Source organism: Cherax quadricarinatus, chromosome 28, assembly GCF_038502225.1.
Source record: "Cherax quadricarinatus isolate ZL_2023a chromosome 28, ASM3850222v1, whole genome shotgun sequence".
Taxonomy (NCBI): Eukaryota; Metazoa; Arthropoda; class Malacostraca; order Decapoda; family Parastacidae; genus Cherax; species Cherax quadricarinatus.
In genome coordinates this window covers 13030677-13048915 of record NC_091319.1, presented here as the reverse complement: position 1 = coordinate 13048915, position 18239 = coordinate 13030677, and the positions used below count along the sequence as shown (strand labels likewise).

General features: G+C 41.2%; 1 protein-coding gene across 1 annotated transcript in view; it reads left to right on the top strand.

Moving 5' to 3' along the window:
• Window positions 1–332: 332 nt before the first annotated feature.
• The window catches only part of LOC128693161 (putative neural-cadherin 2), a 919455-nt gene continuing 901548 nt past the window's right edge, over window positions 333–18239 (top strand). The window contains exon 1 of the mRNA XM_070089401.1: window positions 333–414. The gene's annotated coding sequence lies outside the window, so the exon portion shown is untranslated. The remainder of the gene's footprint in view (window positions 415–18239) is intronic.

Here is an 18239-nt window from a genome sequence, read left to right as displayed (position 1 = left end):
ACCTTCCTTGACCTCAGCAGCAAACCGAAATGAGTCTAGCTAATTTAATAGCTCTATTATGCATCACTGACCCATCCTTTGAACCGTATTCGAAAGATTACAAAGGCACAACCTCTTAGTATTCTTGTTATACGAATATATATGTAAATGATTTGCTAGATTGGATGGAATTCTATTCGTCTCCGCCTGCTGATGATATGACAGAAGGCGGCAAGCAACACGTGTGACAAGGTGCGGGTCGGCGTTGGTGTTTGGGTGGGGGTGTTGGAAACGGAGGGGAGTGGGTGTGCGCGAGTGTGAGAGGCGGTGGTGGATGGCTTGCAGCCAGAGTCACAGTGCCAGTAGTGGCCTCGCTTGGAGGCTGACGAGTGTCGTTTTACACCTCTCAAACCTTGCCACTAGTGACCAACTGAAGTACCTCCAACCTACGCATTTCTCAAACTTCAATGTGCAGTCTCATACTTGTTTGAACGATCAGATAACTAACATGCCAAAAAACAAACCATGATATCTTACTCAAAATTATTCAAAGTAGTTGACTAATAAAAAGTTAAATTGAGGCGAGTTCCGGGCAGACCGTCAAGGCAGGTAAGTTGAATGATGCCTCACACTCCCCCCACCCCCCAAAAAAAAATATGTATATATATATAAAATTATTAAAGTGAATGTGCTGGGAAAGTATACTAGTATGATATTAACACACATGCCACTTCTGCCAGGACCTGCGACCCCATAGGAGGGTAAAGTAGATGATAACGATGATAATAATAATAATTTACTATCATTATTATTATTGGAAAGATCTAAAACCGCAGTGGCCATACAGCGTCTGGGGAATGGGAAGTAATCAGCTTTCAGTTAAGGGAAAATGTAGCTCCAGTTTCCTGAATCGAGAGCCCTTCACCAGCTTCAAGGCCCCTCTTTTCCTGACTGGCACCAAGGTCCAAATATGGTCAGTAAAGCTAGCAGAATAAAGACAAGACGAGCTCTCAAGGAATCTCTCATTATTCTAAAGACTTCTTGCAAAATTCAAGGAGTTTCAAAGTTAAATGACCCATACGGATTTACTGCTTTTGCGGATATAAGAAGACTGTAATATTCAAGTTAAAGCATTTGCCAGGCAGGCTTATATATATATATATATATATATATATATATATATATATATATATATATATATATATATATATATATATATATATATATATAGATATAGATATATAGAGAGAGAGAGAGAGAGAGAGAGAGAGAGAGAGAGAGAGAGAGAGAGAGAGAGAGAGAGAGAGAGAGAGAGAGAGAGAGAGAGAGAGAGAGAGAGAGAGAGAGAGAAGAGAGAGAGAGAGAGCAAGGAATCGCCTTAATACAACTGACTGCAATTACGCAAAACTATTAGAGTGAAAAAAAAAATGCAAATGCCTGAGAACTTTCGTAGGATCACTTTTCTTCGGTACTCACTCACCTACATGTGGTTGCAGAGGTCTGGTCTTAGCCCCTGGCAACGGTGTATATGTGTGTATGTGTACAGTGCAGCAAGACAGGATGCAACAACATAAAGAGGTTCCCTGTATATGATAATGATCGTGAGACTTATTTGAAGACGAGATTTGGCGTGGTATAATATCTGTATCTCAACACCTCAAGAAGAAGCGACTGGAAACCTGCTGTCTATCTTCTAGGAAATATAGTGGGCTGGTAGACAGTAATTCTCCTAAGAGGCACCACTATTTTGAGGCAGTAGGTTGGTAGACAACAACTATCCTGAGAGGCACCATTATTTGGAGACAGTTGGCTGGTAGACAACAACTATCCTGAGAGGCACCACTTTTTTCAGGAAATAGGTTGGTAGACAACAACTATCCTGAGAGGCACCACTATTTTGAGGTTGTAGGTTGGTAGAAAACAGCTCTTGAGAGGTACCACTATTTTGAGGCAGTAGGTTGGTAGACAACAACTATCCTGAGAGGCACCACTATTTTCAGGCAGTAGGTTGGTAGACAACAACTCTCCTGATAGGCACCACTATTTTGAGGTAGCAGGTTGGTAGACAACAACTATCCTGAGAGGCACCACTGTTTTAGGCAGTAGGTTGTTAGACAACAACTATCCTGAGGGGCACTGTTTTCAGGCGGTAGGTTGGTAGGCAACAACTATCCTGAGAGGTACCACTGTTTTCAGGCAGTAGGCTGGTAGACAACAACCATACTGAGAGGCACCACTGTTTTCAGACAGTAGGCTGGTAGACAACAACTATCGTGAGATGCACCACTATTTTGAGGCAGTAGGTTGGTAGACAACAACTATCCTGAGAGGCACCACTGCTTTCAGGCAGTAGGTTGGTAGACAACAACTATCCTGAGAGGCACCACTGTTTTCAGGCAGTAGGCTGGTAGACAACAACTATCCTGAGAGGCACCACTGTTTTCAGGCAGTAGGCTGGAAGACAACAACTATCCTGAGAGGCACCACTATTTTCAGGCAGTAGGTTGGTAGACAACAACTCTCCTGATAGGCACCACTATTTTGAGGTAGCAGGTTGGTAGACAACAACTATCCTGAGAGGCACCACTGTTTTAGGCAGTAGGTTGTTAGACAACAACTATCCTGAGGGGCACTGTTTTCAGGCGGTAGGTTGGTAGGCAACAACTATCCTGAGAGGTACCACTGTTTTCAGGCAGTAGGCTGGTAGACAACAACCATACTGAGAGGCACCACTGTTTTCAGACAGTAGGCTGGTAGACAACAACTATCGTGAGATGCACCACTATTTTGAGGCAGTAGGTTGGTAGACAACAACTATCCTGAGAGGCACCACTGCTTTCAGGCAGTAGGTTGGTAGACAACAACTATCCTGAGAGGCACCACTGTTTTCAGGCAGTAGGCTGGTAGACAACAACTATCCTGAGAGGCACCACTGTTTTCAGGCAGTAGGCTGGAAGACAACAACTATCCTGAGAGGCACCACTGTTTTCAGGCAGTAGGTTGGTAGACAACAACTATCCTGAGAGGCACCACTGTTTTCAGGCAGTAGGCTGGTAGACAACAACTATCCTGAGAGGCACCACTGTTTTCAGGCAGTACGCTGGTAGACAACAACTATCGTGAGAGGCACCACTGTTTTCAGGCAGTAGGCTGGTAGACAACAACTATCCTGAGAGGCACCACTGTTTTCAGGCAGTAGGCTGGTAGACAACAACTATAATGAGAGGCACAACTGTTTTCAGGCAGTAGGCTGGCAGACAACAACTATCCTGAGAGGCACCACTGTTTTCAGGCAATAGGTTGGTAGACAACAACTATCCTGAGAGGCACCACTGTTTTCAGGCAGTAGGTTGGTAGACAACAACTATCCTGAGAGGCACCACTGTTTTCAGGCAGTAGGCTGGTAGACAACAACTATCCTGAGAGGCACCACTGTTTTCAGGCAGTAGGTTGGTAGACAACAACTATCCTGAGAGGCACCACTGTTTTCAGGCAGTAGGTTGGTAGACAACAACTATCCTGAGAGGCACCACTGTTTTCAGGCAGTAGACTGGTAGACAACAACTATCCTGAGAGGCACCACTGTTTTCAGGCAGTAGGCTGGTAGACAACAACTATCCTGAGAGGCACCACTGTTTTCAGGCAGTAGGTTGGTAGACAACAACTATCCTGAGAGGCACCGCTGTTTTCAGGCAGTAGGCTGGTAGCCAACAACTATCCTGAGAGGCACCACTGTTTTCAGGCAGTAGGCTGGTAGACAACAACTATCCTGAGAGGCACCACTGCTTTCAGGAGGCTGGTAGACAACAACTATCCTGAGAGGCACCACTGTCCTGTCGCATGCCACTGAGACAGAACACCAACTACTATTTTTTTTTTATAAGGCACGTACAACACCTCAATCTCCATTGTACAAGTGTCTTATTCGTGATCTTTTATATACTATATATCATTAATGTAAATAATATTTCGTTGGAGTGTATAGTGAGTTAATACACAAATAGCCGGCCATAGGAGAGAGAAGCTTACGACGACGTTTCGGTCCGACTTGGACCGACTTGTTGCAGTCCTGGTGTTATGCCTTTTTGTTATGTATAGTGTTCATGACGATGGCCCATTATGGTGATTCATTAGGATGGTCCATTAAGGTGGTTCATTAACGCTCTTTAATTTCCCTCGAGGGAGTTGTCTTGGCGCTGGTGACGGGATCTTGATCCAGTGAATTGGATGTGTGCTCCTTTTTCCATAAACTTAATGTTTTCTTCAATTCTTCTAGGTTCTGTATGACCCCTACGAGTTTAGCTCTCCTCCATGAATGTAATATTAATAATAATATTAACATGGTTTATTAAAGACTTTAAAAATGTTGTATTATGATGGTCTATTAAGACGGTACATTATGGTGATCCATTAAGTGGATCAATTAAGCGAGTCCATTAATAGGTTGTCCAGTAAGGTGGTCCAGCGAGATGGTCCAAATTACTACCCTTTATAGCTTAATTGTGGCCTCATTTAGTTTATTCTAACATTCACATCGTCTCATTACTTTCTCTTTCTCTTCCATTAAATAAATATCGAAACTCTCCCTCCTTTCTAACCTTCCAGCTAATCTTAATTAACTTTTTTTTCTTTTTCGACCGTGATTCCATTCAGTACAGCCAAACTTTTTTTTTTCTCCCCCACCAAGTCAAAGCCTCATTAAGGACGAAAAGGTCTCCACGCCATCAGTACCATTTGCAACTCGTGAAGAAATCCGTCTGTCGAAGAGTGTCGATATTTTTCCGATTCAAACTTTGCGAAAGTTTGGCCAAATGTGCAACAATTTGTGGACGATATTTTGAGGCGTTCGCAGATCGGTGAAATAATTTGCATTCTTCCATCATTTTCAGATTATATTGGGAAACTCTAGGTAAAATTATATTCATTGATTTGTTTACTAGCCGTGTTAATAATAATAATAATAATAATAATAATAATAATAATAATAATAATAATAATAATAATAATAATAATAATAATAATAATAATAATAATATAGTTAATAATAATAATAGTTAATAATATAGTTAATAATAATAATAGTTAATAATAGTAACAAACAATAATAATAATAATAATAATAATAATAGTTAATACTACTACTACTACTACTACTACTACTACTACTACTACTACTACTACTAATAATAATAATAATAATAATAATAATAATAATAATAATAATAATAATAATAACTGCTCTACAGCCAAAATATTTTAAACGGAATTGAAACTAAACATTTTTCACTAATTTTAGGTCACTGAATGCGGAAATGATGCTTAAAATTGCAAATTGGCTCTATTTATCAAGATACAGACTCAGGCCGGTTGCTGTTATCTTTCACTTGGGAAGGGAAGAGGGTAAATAAACTACGAGGGGAGATGGCTCTTGATTTAAACCATCAGTGCGTAATTGTTTGAAGATACATACAATTTCCTTTGTTTCTCATCAGCAGTTCTTTTTTTTTTTATCAAGTTTTCGAACTGTTGTGCTCCAGATTGCAGCAGTGGAATCTTCTGGCTAGAAATGTGAGTTTCGTGACCATTAGAAAGAATTCGTCCCACTTTTCATTATGGAAAGTAACCTGCATGGCCATCCTAAATGTTATTCATAATCCCGATGAGTGTAGACTTCATTGATTTATCGAGGCTGAGGCTAAAGGTTGTTTTGTTGCATGTTGGCGACGTATTGACATTATTTCCAGTTGGTTATGCAGTCCACATGAAGGAAACATGACAACATGTAGCCGAACTTGAACTGCATAAACTATGACTGCTGGACTGCAGGTAGGCTACACTAAGTATTGCTGTACTCACCTAATTGTGGTTGCAGGGGTCGAGACTCAGCCTTGGCCCTGCCTCTTCACTGATCGCTACTAAATCTATCTATGATTCCTGCCTCCACTACATCACTTACTGGCTATTCCACTTTCTGACGACTGACTGAAGAAATACTTCCTAACATCCCTGTGACTCGCCTGAGTCTTCAGCTTCCAATTGTGACCCCATGTTCCTGTGTTCCCTCTCTGGAACATCCTGTCTCTGTCCACCTTATCTATTCCACCCAGTATTTTGTATGTCGCTATCATGTCTCCCCTGACCCTCCTGTCCTCCAGTGTCGTCAGTCCGATTTCCCTCAACCTTTCTTCGTAGGACATTCCCCTGAGCTCTGGAACTAGAGTTGTTGCAAACCTTTGTACTTTCTCTAATTTCTTGACGTGCTATGTTGTTTCTACCTTGCTTGGACTGCAGCCAGGCTACACTAAGCATAGCTGTGCTGTTGCTACCTTGCTTGGACTGCAGGTAGGCTACACTTAGTATTGCTGTGTTGTTCCTTCCTTGCTTGGACTGCAGTTAGGTTACACTAAGTATTGCTGTGTTGTTGCTATCTTGCTTGAACTGCAGTTAGGTTACACTAAGTATTGCTGTGATGTTGCTACCTTGCTTGGACTGCAGTTAGGTTACACTAAGTATTGCTGTGTTGTTGCTATCTTGCTTGAACTGCAGCTAGGCTACACTAAGTATTGCTGTGTTGTTGCTATCTTGCTTGGACTGCAGTTAGGCTACACTTCAAGTATTGCTATTTTCTGTGTGCTAGGGATAGTTAGGTAAAGACTTCTCATTTCGTACATCAAAGAAGACCAGCCACTCTGACACTCACTGGATCCTAAAACAAGAAAATGTCAGTATCATCAGCTTGTAGAATCGAATGGAATTTTGATACCACCTATGCACATCAAACTAGGCCTCACAAGAAAGTTGTTAAGGCTGTGGATAAAACGATGGCAACGCTTAAGCACTTAAACCTTAAAACCTTAAACCTAAATCCGGAAAAAAACAATGGTGAATTTCTTGGTCCACAGATTCGCCAGCTTCTTGGAGGTGAGGAGTTTAACCGTATCATAGTTGGTGAGGATAAAAATGGAATGCCTTTCGGGTAATAGCAATCAGTTTGCTCGGAAATATAAAATTTGATAAATACAGGGATCTAGTGGGAAAACCTGCTGTTGTTCTATCAAAAAATGGGCCGCAAAAAGTCTTCAAAGATGCATATCCTTCATTAATACCTGATTTTATTTCGGCCAACTACTGAGCAGTCAGTGATGATCATGGTGAAAGTTTTCAGTACGCACAAAATCTTAAAGTGAAATACTTTTTTCCTCCGGAGCACAAAATTATTCAAAATTTGTAGGCCAGTGCAATAATAATAATAATAATAATAATAATAATAATAATAATAATAATAATAATAATAATAATAATAATAATAATAATAAATTTATTTCAAGTCATTGTACATAAATACAGCATAACATTATTAAAGCGCCTGATATGCACAGGATTTCGGACATTTGACAATGTTAAGACGACTGTGTATATAAGAAAGACAATAATAAATTAAAACATCTCATTGGCCAAAAGAGAGGCATATATAGGCGAATCAAAAGAGGAGAGGGGCACGATGAAAATAAATGGTATAAAACACCGACACAATGGAAGCATAAACACATACGCAGTTTAATGTGATCCTTTATTGACAACGTTTCGCCCACACATTGGGGTTTTTCAAGTCACACACAGATCTACCTGGGGTGGAAGGTACGGGAGTATTTATAGTCAGGTTCAGAATGTTGAGGTCAGGTGGAGAATGCTGCATCTGATGATCTACCAGGTGGGGTTATAGTCTTGGGTAGCTTGGCAGGGGTATTGGACAAGTTGTGAGTAGACCTTCTGCAGTGTTCTATGTTCTTATGTGGGATAGCGATGAAGAAGTTTCTTGGCAAGTGGTTCAGCTATGTTATAGAAGCCAAGCTTCCCAAGACTATAACCCCACCCGGTAGATCATCAGATGCAGCATTCTCCACCTGACCTCAACATTCTGAACCTGACTATAAATACTCCCGTACCTTCCACCCCAGGTAGATCTGTGTGTGACTTGAAAAAAAGCCCACTGTGTGGGCGAAACGTTGTCAATAAAGGATCACATTAAACTGCATGTGCTTATGCTTCCAGGAGAGGGGCAGTTAAGAAATCAATATATTCAGTTAAAGAGAGAAATAAAAAAATGAGTAAGAAATGCAAAGAGATATTATGAGGTTAAAGTCGCAGGGGAATCGAAGACTAACCTAAAAGGATTCTTTCAGGTATACAGAAGTAAGATTAGGGACAGGATAGACCCACTCAAAAGCTTAGAAAATGTTTAGAATTTTTATCACTTCCTCTCAGTTTTTACACAGGGAGATACTAGCGATGTTCCAGAAATAATAAGTTATGTAAACAGGACGATAATAAACTATGCACGATTAGGGTCCTTAGACAAATAGATAAATTAAAACCTAACAAATTCCCAGGCCCTGATGACCTGTACACAAGGGTTCTAAAGGAATGTAAAGAGGAGCTTAGAAAACTGTTGGCTGATCTCTTCAACATATCACTACAAACTGGCATGGTGCCAGATAAGTGGAAAATGTCAAATGTGATACCTATTTTCAAAGCGGGTGACAGGTCCTTAGCTTCGAACTATAGACCAATAAGCCTAACCTTCTAAGTGGAAAAAATTATGGAATCAATAATTCCCGAGGCAATTCGTAGCCGTCTTGAAAGGCATAAATTTATTAATGAATCTCAGCATGGATTTACAAAAGGGCGTTCCTGTCTTATGAATTTATTAACTTTTTTCACTTAGATATTTGGGGAGATAGATCATGGTAATGGATATGATATTGTGTATATGGACTTCACTAAGGCTTTTGATAGAGTCCCATATCAGAGATTGAGGAAAATTAAGGCACACGGAATGGGAGATTTTTTTTTCCTGTATAGAGGCATGGTTGACAGATAGGCAGCAGAGAGTTTGCATAAATGGGGAGAAATCAGAGTGGGGAAGCGTCACGAGCGGTGCTCCACAGGGGTCAATGTTGGACCCCTTGTTCACAATCTCCATAACGACATAGATGAGGAAATAAACAACGACATAAGCAAATTTGCCGACGATACCAAAATAGGCCGTCGAATTCATTCTGACGAGGACATTAGAGCACTCCAGGAAGAGTTGAATAGACTGATGCAATGGTCGGAGAAGTCGCAGATGATGTTTAATATAGACAAATGCAAAGTTCTGAACATTGGACAGGAAAATAACCATGCCACATATAAACTAAATAATGTAGATTTTAATGTTACTGATTGCGAAAAGGATTTGGGAGTTCTGGTTAGCAGTAATCTACAACCAAGACAACAGTGCATAAGTGTTGGCAATAAAGCGAACAGAATCCTTAGCTTCATATCAAAAAGCGTAAATAATAGGAGTTCTCAGGTTGTTCTTCAGCTCTATATATCCTTGGTTAGGCCTCATTTAGATTATGCTGCACAGTTTTGGTCACTGTATTACAGAATCGATATAAATGCACTGGAAAACATACAAAAGAGGATGACAAAGTTGATCCCATGTATCAGAAATCTTCCCTATGAAGATAGAAAGAGGGCTCTGAATCTGCCCGGTGGCCTGGTGGCCAAAGCTCCCGCGTCAGACACAGAAAGCCCGGGTTCGATTCCCGGCGGGTGGAAGCATTTCGACGCGTTTCCTTACACCTGTTGTCCTGTTCACCTAGCAGCGAATAGGTACCTGGGTGTTAGTCGACTGGTGTGAGTCGCATCCTGGGGGACAAGGTTGAAGACCCCAATGGAAATAAGTTAGACAGTCCTAGATGACGCACTGACTTTCTTGGGTTATCCTGGATGGCTAACCCTCCGGTGTTAAAAATCCGAACGAAAATTTATCTTATCTTAGAAGGGCGTAGAATTAGGGAAGATATGACTGACGTGTATAAAAGGAAATATGTAAATAAATAAATAAAGGGACTGTAAATAGCGTGCTAAAAATATCTAGCCAAGACAGGACTCCCAGCAATGGTTTTAAGTTGGAAAAATTCAGATTTAGGAAGGATCTAGGAAAGTGTTGGTTTGGTAATAGAGTTGTGGGTGAGTGGAACAAACTCCTGAGTACTGTCATTGAAGCGAAAACGTGTAGTTTTAAAATTTGGTTAGATAAATACTTGAGTGAGTGTTGGCGGGTGTAAGTTGGACATAACTAGCTTGTGCTAATAGGTATGATGCCGTGCTCCTTCATTAAGTGGATGTGACCTGACCTGACTAGTGTAGACAGTAAGCCTACAGTTTCGATAGCTTCCACCATAGCTTGCCCTCCTAGAGGGCAAGGCTCTAGGAGGGCACACCCAGCTCAGCTCGTACTACGCCTGTCTCCCTCTCATTTGACCAGGCAACCTAGAGTCAACAAGGCCTACTATGTCCCTCCCTTGCGGGCATGGCCATCCCTCTGGGCCTGGGCACTTAAACACACTGCCTGTGTACCAAGAACTCAAATAAAGGAAGAAGTCTCCGAAGCCTTGCCATTCATCCTGGTCTTGACATACACATACGCAGATCAATTGTGATAATTGGTGACAGCGGTGGGATCCAGCTAGGCTTATGAAGGAGCGGACAGCGTCCGCCGTCCTAGGTCTAGGGAACTTCTGCACAGCTGAGACTAGGTTGGGTGATTGGCTTAAGCCGGTAGGAGACTTGGATTTGCCTCACATGGGCCAGTAGGCCGGCTGCAGTGTTCCTTCTTTCTTATGTTCTTACTACATGTGGAAGAAATACAAAACGAATTTTAAAGGAGCCTAGGAAATCAATGTTATGTCCTGGCATGTGCATACCTATGGCCACGCTGAAGATTCTTATAATTGAAAAAAAAATTAGATCTTATAATTATATAAAGGGGTAAAGTGAAGACTCGAACCTTAATGGGTCAATTCCAGACTTTAATATGTCTGAACTGCAATTTAATTTAAGTACAGTAATTCGCATCAAAGTTAGTGGAAATCTTGGCACAATGGTAGTGAGGTCACTACTGGAATGTGTTTATAGCCTTAACACACACACACACACATACACTAGTCTTATTGCAAAGGTTTGCAACAAGACTAGTTCTAGATCTAAGGGGATTGTATTACGAAGAAAGGTTAAGGGAAATCGGCCTGACGACACTGGAGGACAGGAGGGTCAGGGAAGACATGATAATGGCATATAAAATACTGCGAGAAATTGACAAGGTGGACAAAGACAGGATGTTCCAAAGATGGGACACAAAAACAAGGGGTCACAATTGGAAGTTGAAGACTCTTATAAATCAAAAGGATGTTAGGAAGTATTTCTTCAGTCATAGAATTGCCAGGAAGTGGAATAGCAGAGAAAGTGACGTAGTGGAGGCAGGAACCATACATAGTTTTAAGACGAGGAGGGTAGGTCACCTGTTGAATCTGTCGTAACAAATAAAATTGATGGAACCTGAATGATGGGCGGGGATCACCTTGGCTTAGAACTGAGATGCTAAGAAGTAGAGATTTTGAATTTGATAATTGGCTTGATGCCTGTAGATATTTCTTTGAAATCAATTTCGAAATTGCATCTTGTTTTAGTTGCCCTTTTGAAATATTAGAGAGTCAGGCACTGTTTCTGTGAGTGCTTTTTAGGGGGGTTTTACAAAGCAGAAGTGATGCAGGAGGGAGGAGCATATGGGGAGAAAAAGAGAGGTTAAGAGAGTGGTGAAGCAATATAAAAAGAGAACAAATGAGAGAGTGGGTGAGATGTTATCAACAAATTTTGTTGAAAATAAAAAAAAAAGTTTTGGAGTGAGATTAATAAGTTAAGGAAGCCTAGGGAACGAATGTATTTGATAGTCTAAAATAGGGGAGGAGATTTATTAAATGGAGAGTTAAAGGTATCGGGAAGATGGAGGGAATATTTTGAGGAAATGTTAAATGTTGATGAAGATAGGGAAGCTGTGATTTCGTGTATAGGGCAAGGAGGAATAACGTCTTGTAAGAGTGAGGAAGAGCCAGTTGTGAGTGTGGGGGAAGTTCATGAGGCAGTAGGTAAAATGAAAGGGGGTAAGGCAGCCGGGATTGATGGGATAAAGATAGAAATGTTAAAAGCAGGTGGGGATATAGTTTTGGAGTGGTTGGTGCAATTATTTAATAAATGTATGGAAGAGAGTATGGAAGAGAGGGATTGGCAGAGAGAATGCATAGTTGCTTTGTACAAAAGCAAAGGGGACAAAAGAGAGTGCAAAAATGATAGGGGAATAAGTCTGTTGAGTATACCTGGTAAAGTGTATGGTAGAGTTATTATTGAAAGAATTAAGAGTACGACGAAGAGTAGGATAGTGGTTGAACGAAGAGGCTTTAGGAAGGGTAGAGGGTGTGTAGACCAAGTGTTTACAGTGAAACATATAGGTATTTAGATAAGGGTATAGAAGTTTTTGTTGCATTTATGGATTTGGAAAAGGCGTATGACAAGGTGGATAAGGGAGGGGCTATGTGGCAAATGTTGCAAAAGTAGGGAATAGGAGGTAGGTTATTGAAAGCAGTGAAGAATTTTTACGAGGAGAGTGAGGCTCAGGTTAGCGTATGTAGGAGAGAGGGAGATTATTTCCCAGTAAATTTAGGCCTTAGACAAGGTTGTGTGATGTCACCATGGTTGTTCAATATATTTAATGATGGGGTTGTAGGACAAGGGATTGCTCGGGTGTCGGCAAGAATTGTGGGGTTAAAAGATAAAGAATCTAACACAAAGTGGGAGTTGTCACAGTTGCTCTTTGCTGATGAGACTGTGCTTTTGGGAGATTCTGAAGAGAAATGGCAGAGGTTGGTGGATGAGCTTGGTAGAGTACGTAAAAGAAGAAAATTAAAAGTGAATATAGGAAAGAGTACGGTGATGAGGGTAACAAAGAAATTAGGTAACGAAAGACTGGATATCAGATTGGAGGGAGAGAGTATGGAGGAGGAGAATGTATTCAAATATTTATGAATGGACGTGTCAGCCGATGGGTCTATGAAAGCTGAGGTGAATCATAGAACTGACGAGGGAAAAAAGGTGAGTGGTGCACCGAGGAGTCTGTGTATAGTTATACCAATGCTCTTATATGGGTGCGAAGCATGGATGGTGAATGTTGCAACAAGGAGAAGGATGGAGGCAGTGGAGATGTGTCTGAGGGCAATGTGTGGTGTGAATATAATGCAGAGAATTCGTAGTTTGAAAATTAGGAGGAAGTGCAGGATTACCAAAACTATTATTAAGAGGACTGAGGAGGGGTTGTTGAGGTGGTTTGGACATGTAAAGAGGCTGGAACAAAACAGAATGACTTCGACAGTGTATAAATCTGTAGTGGAGGAAAGGCAGGGTAGAGGTCGGCCTAGGAAAGGTTAGGAAGGGGTAAAGGAGGTTTTGTGTACGAGGGACTTGAACTTCCAGCAAGCATGCGTGAGCGAGTTAGATAGGAGGGAATGGAGACAAATGGTTTTTAGGACTTGACATGCTGTTGGAGTGTGAGCAGGGTAATATTTATAAAGAGATTCAGGGAAACCGGCAGGCCGGACTTGAGTCCTGGAGATGGGAAGTACAGTGTCTGCACTCTGAAGGAGTTGTGTTAATGTTGCAGTTTTATAGCTGTAGTGTAAGCGCGCCTCTGGCAAGACAGTGATGGAGTGAATGATGGTGAAAGTTTTATTTTTTTTTTTTGGGGGGGGGGGCACCCTGCCTTGGTGGAAAACGGACGATGTGTTAATAAAAAATTCAAATTATTGAGTTTCGAAGGCACGGCCCGTCTGCCCCATGGAAACTAAATCACAGATTTTGCAGAAGATATGATACCCACCTAGTGTTTTTGGAGCCTTTGACCTATTGTTTGAAGATTCCAAAGAAACTCTTCTAATGTACTGTTAGGTAAACAGGAGCAACAGGTATAAGAAAATATGGTATAAACCTTGGTAATAAATACCGACAAGTTGGTTTAGAAAGACACGTAAGCAAACACTATGACATATGTATTAGAAAACGTTTCGGTCCTGGGACCTTGATCACTTCTAACATACAGAGGTAGAAAAACATTATATATAGTGTAGACAGCAGGCGTTTACACTGTCCCCTGTGGGTTCTGTCCCAAGAAATATGTAGGCGAGACAGGCAGAGATCTTGCAGTCCGCCTGAATGAGCATCGAAATGCCTCTAACAGAGACGATGTAAGGTACGCCTGTGTCCTCCACAGAGACTCCACGGGGCATTTGATGAACTGGAATGAGGCACAACTCGTTCTCACCGAACCAGACCTCAGACGCCGACGGTGCCTAGAAGCCTCACTAATCGCCGTCACCGACACTATAGAACGCAACACTGGAAACTACAAAATTTCAAAAACATTGGCATACATGATACTTAAGCACCACCAACCCAACAACACAGGAGTCACATGATTTCATCGTCTACCCGTCCTTATCATAGGTAGGGGTTGTTTTGATAAGGACCTGCCTCGCATGGGCCAGTAGGCCTTCTCAGTGTTCCTCCATTCTTATGTTCTTATGACATTCCTCAGGTCACGTGTGTCACACCTCACTCTCCGCCTATATATATATAATGTCTTTCTACCTCTGTATGTTAGAAGTGATCAAGGTCCCAGGACCGAAACGTTTTCTAATAAATATGTCATAGTGTTTGCTTACGTGTCTTTCTAAACCATAAGAAAATATACTCATTGTTTTGAATAGCCACGGGACTGAACCCGGGTGTCTCCTGGCTCAGCTTGAGCCAGAAGCCATCTAGTGTCAATATCTATTTAGGATGGTTAATGGAGTTTAAAACCTATCGATTACACTCGGCTCATTAAGGCTGCACGTTAACCTCTTCACCACCAGACAAGAATAATTTAATCCCAATAAAACTGAGATTAAAGTAACTCTCATATATACGCTGAGAGAAACACCTCTCGGTGTATATATCCTTTGCCAGTATCTGTACCTGCACTTACAAACTAAATTTTTATTACTTGCTGGCATTAAGAAAAATATTATTGGAACATTGGAACTACAGCATTGACAAAGAACATTGACAAAGAACATTGACAAATAAGGACATTGCTCCATAACCGACTGAAGGTTCTAAATAATACCTAATTTTTCCGTGTACCATGATTATAACTTTTTCTAAACGTACATATATTTGCCCCATTTACTTATTTATCGACAACCACTCCTCAAAAGTAAACAATAGCCATGCCATATATTCTTTTATTTTCATTACGCTCTATAACTCATATTTTTTGCGTATTTTAGCTTTACAAATGGCTCACCTGGAAGAAGCAATAGCCTGGGTTATAAATATTAAACGTTTAAGCTATAATGTAATGAGGATTTATACCATGGCAGGAAAGCGATGAATATTTTGTAAAAGATATGAGAGAAATAGGTGAGAAGTTACTATATGGAGGACACAAGCACAAATTTATACAGCGAAAGGTGTTAGTCTATCTGTTTATACAGTTTATATCTAAAACTATACATACATATATATGATTAAACAGAAAGAGGGATGAGGGATTGAACCGTGGTCTTGGGATTGGGAAGTCCAACGTTTTACCGTTGAACTATGGAGCTGCTTCCTTTTAGATATGTATATTTTTATCAACACATCGGCCGTTTCCCACCAAGGCAGGGTGACCCGAAAAAGAAGAAAAACTTTCATCATCGTTCACTTCATCACTGTCTAACCAGAGACGCACCTACACTACAGTTAAAAAACTGCAACATATTAACACTTCTCCTTTCCGAGTGCAGGCACTGTACTTGCCACCTTCGGTCCCAAGTCCGGCCTGCCGGTTCCTCTGAATCCCTTCATAAATGTTACTTTACTCACTTTCCAGCAGTAACCATTTGTTTCAACTCGTTTCTATCTAATATGCTCACGTATGCTTGCTGGAAGTCCAAGTCCCACGCCCACGAAACCTCCTCCAACCTTTCTTAGGCCAATCCCTACCCCACCTTCCTTCCACTAGATTTATACGCTCTCCAAGTCATTCTATTTTCCTTCAGCTCTTGCCAACACTCAAACATTCACTTCTCTTACAACCCCATCTATAAATATACTGAACAATCATGGTGACATCACACATCCTTGTCTAAGGCCTACTTTTACTGAAAAATAATCTCCCTCTCTCCTATATGCTCTAATCTGAGCCTCACTATCCTAGTAAAAACTCTTCACTGCTTGCAGTAATCTAATTCCTATTCCATATATTTGCAATATCTGCCACATTGCCCCCTTATCCACTCTATCATATGCCTTTTCCATAAAGGCAACGAAAATCTCTTTATCCTTATCTAAATATTGTTCGCCTATATATTTCATGTAAACACTCGGTGTACACACCCCTACCGTTCCTTAAGCCTCTTTGTTTATTTGCGATCCTGCTCCCCGTCTTACTCTTAACTCATGCTCAACAGGCTTATTCCCCTATAACTTTGATACTCTCTTTTGTCCCCTTTGCCTTTATACAAAGGAACTATGCATGCTCTCTCCCAATCCCTAGGTATTTTACCCTCTTCCATACATTTATTAATAAAAGTACTAACCACTCCAAAACTATATCCCAACTTGCTTCTAACATTCCTGGCTTTATCCCATCAATCCCACCTGCTTTAACCCCCCCTTTCATTCTACCCACTTCCTCATGCACCTCCCACACACTCACAACTGGCTCTTCCTCACTCCTACAAGATGTTATACTTCCCTGCCCAATGCACAAAATCACAGCTTTTCTATCTTCATCAACATTTAACGGGTTCCTCAAAATATTCCCTCCATCTTCCCGATACCTTTAACTCCCTGTCTAATAACTCTTCTCTCCTATTTTTTAACTGTCAAATCCATTCGTTATCTAGGCTTCCTGAACTTATTTATGTCACTCCAAAGCTTTTTATTATTCTCAAAAAATTTGTTGATATCATCTCATCCACTCTCTCATTTGCTCGAATGAGTAAAGACGCGTCTTCAGAACGTATTTGCTTGGAATTCCTCTTTTTTTTCTACAATATTGCAAGCTGTGATAATGTGTTGATTGCAACACGAAAGACCGAGAGCTATCATTCAACTCCCTCGTGGTTTTGTATATATATATATATATATATATATATATATATATATATATATATATATATATATATATATATATATATATATATGCAAGGAATTCGCAAGAGCAGGCGAAATATACACAAACACTGATCTCTGGCTGAAGGAGACTCGAACCTACGAATCTTAGGACAAGGTACGCAGTGCTTTACCAATCTACCCACACTGGACAATACCTTGGCGTGTAGCTTGCGCTACACGTTTGATCCAAGGCAGTCAGCTTTCAGGGAGAAGGCTTACAGCTTTTCACCCCATCCCCTGCATGCATCAGCCTTAGTAGAGATTTGAACAATGCAAGGAATTCGCGAGAGCAGGCGAAATATACACAAACACTGATCTCTGGCTGAAGGAGACTCGAACCTACGAACCTTAGGACAAGGTACGCAGTGCTTTACCAATCTACCCACACTGGACAATACCTTGGCGTGTAGTTTGCGCTACACGTTTGATCCAAGGCAGCCAGCTTTCAGGGAGAAGGCTTACAGCTTTTCATCTCATCCCCTGCATGCATCAGCCTTACTAAAGATTTGAACAATGCAAGGAATTCGCAAGAGCAGGCGAAATATACACAAACACTGATCTCTGGCTGAAGGAGACTCGAACCTACGAACCTTAGGGCAAGGTATGCAGTGCTTTACCAATCTACCCACACTGGACAATACCTTGGCGTGTAGCTTGCGCTACACGTTTGATCCAAGGCAGTCAGCTTTCAGGGAGAAGGCTTACAGCTTTTCACCCCATCCCCTGCATGCATCAGCCTTACTAGAGATTTGAACAATGCAAGGAATTCGCGAGAGCAGGCGAAATATACACAAACACTGATCTCTGGCTGAAGGAGACTCGAACCTACGAACCTTAAGACAAGGTACGTAGTGCTTTACCAATCTACCCACACTGGACAATACCTTGGCGTGCAGCTTGAGCTACACGTTTGATCCAAGGCAGCCAGCTTTCAGGAAGAAGGCTTACAGCTTTTCATCTCATCCCCTGCATGCATCAGCCTTACTAGAGATTTGAACAATGCAAGGAATTCGCGAGACCAGGCGAAATATACACAAACACTGATCTCTGGCTGAAGGAGACTCAAACCTTTGTGTATATTTCGCCTGCTCTCGCGAATTCCTTGCATTGTTCAAATCTCTAGTAAGGCTGATGCATGCAAGGGATGAGATGAAAAGTTGTAAGCCTTCTCCCTGAAA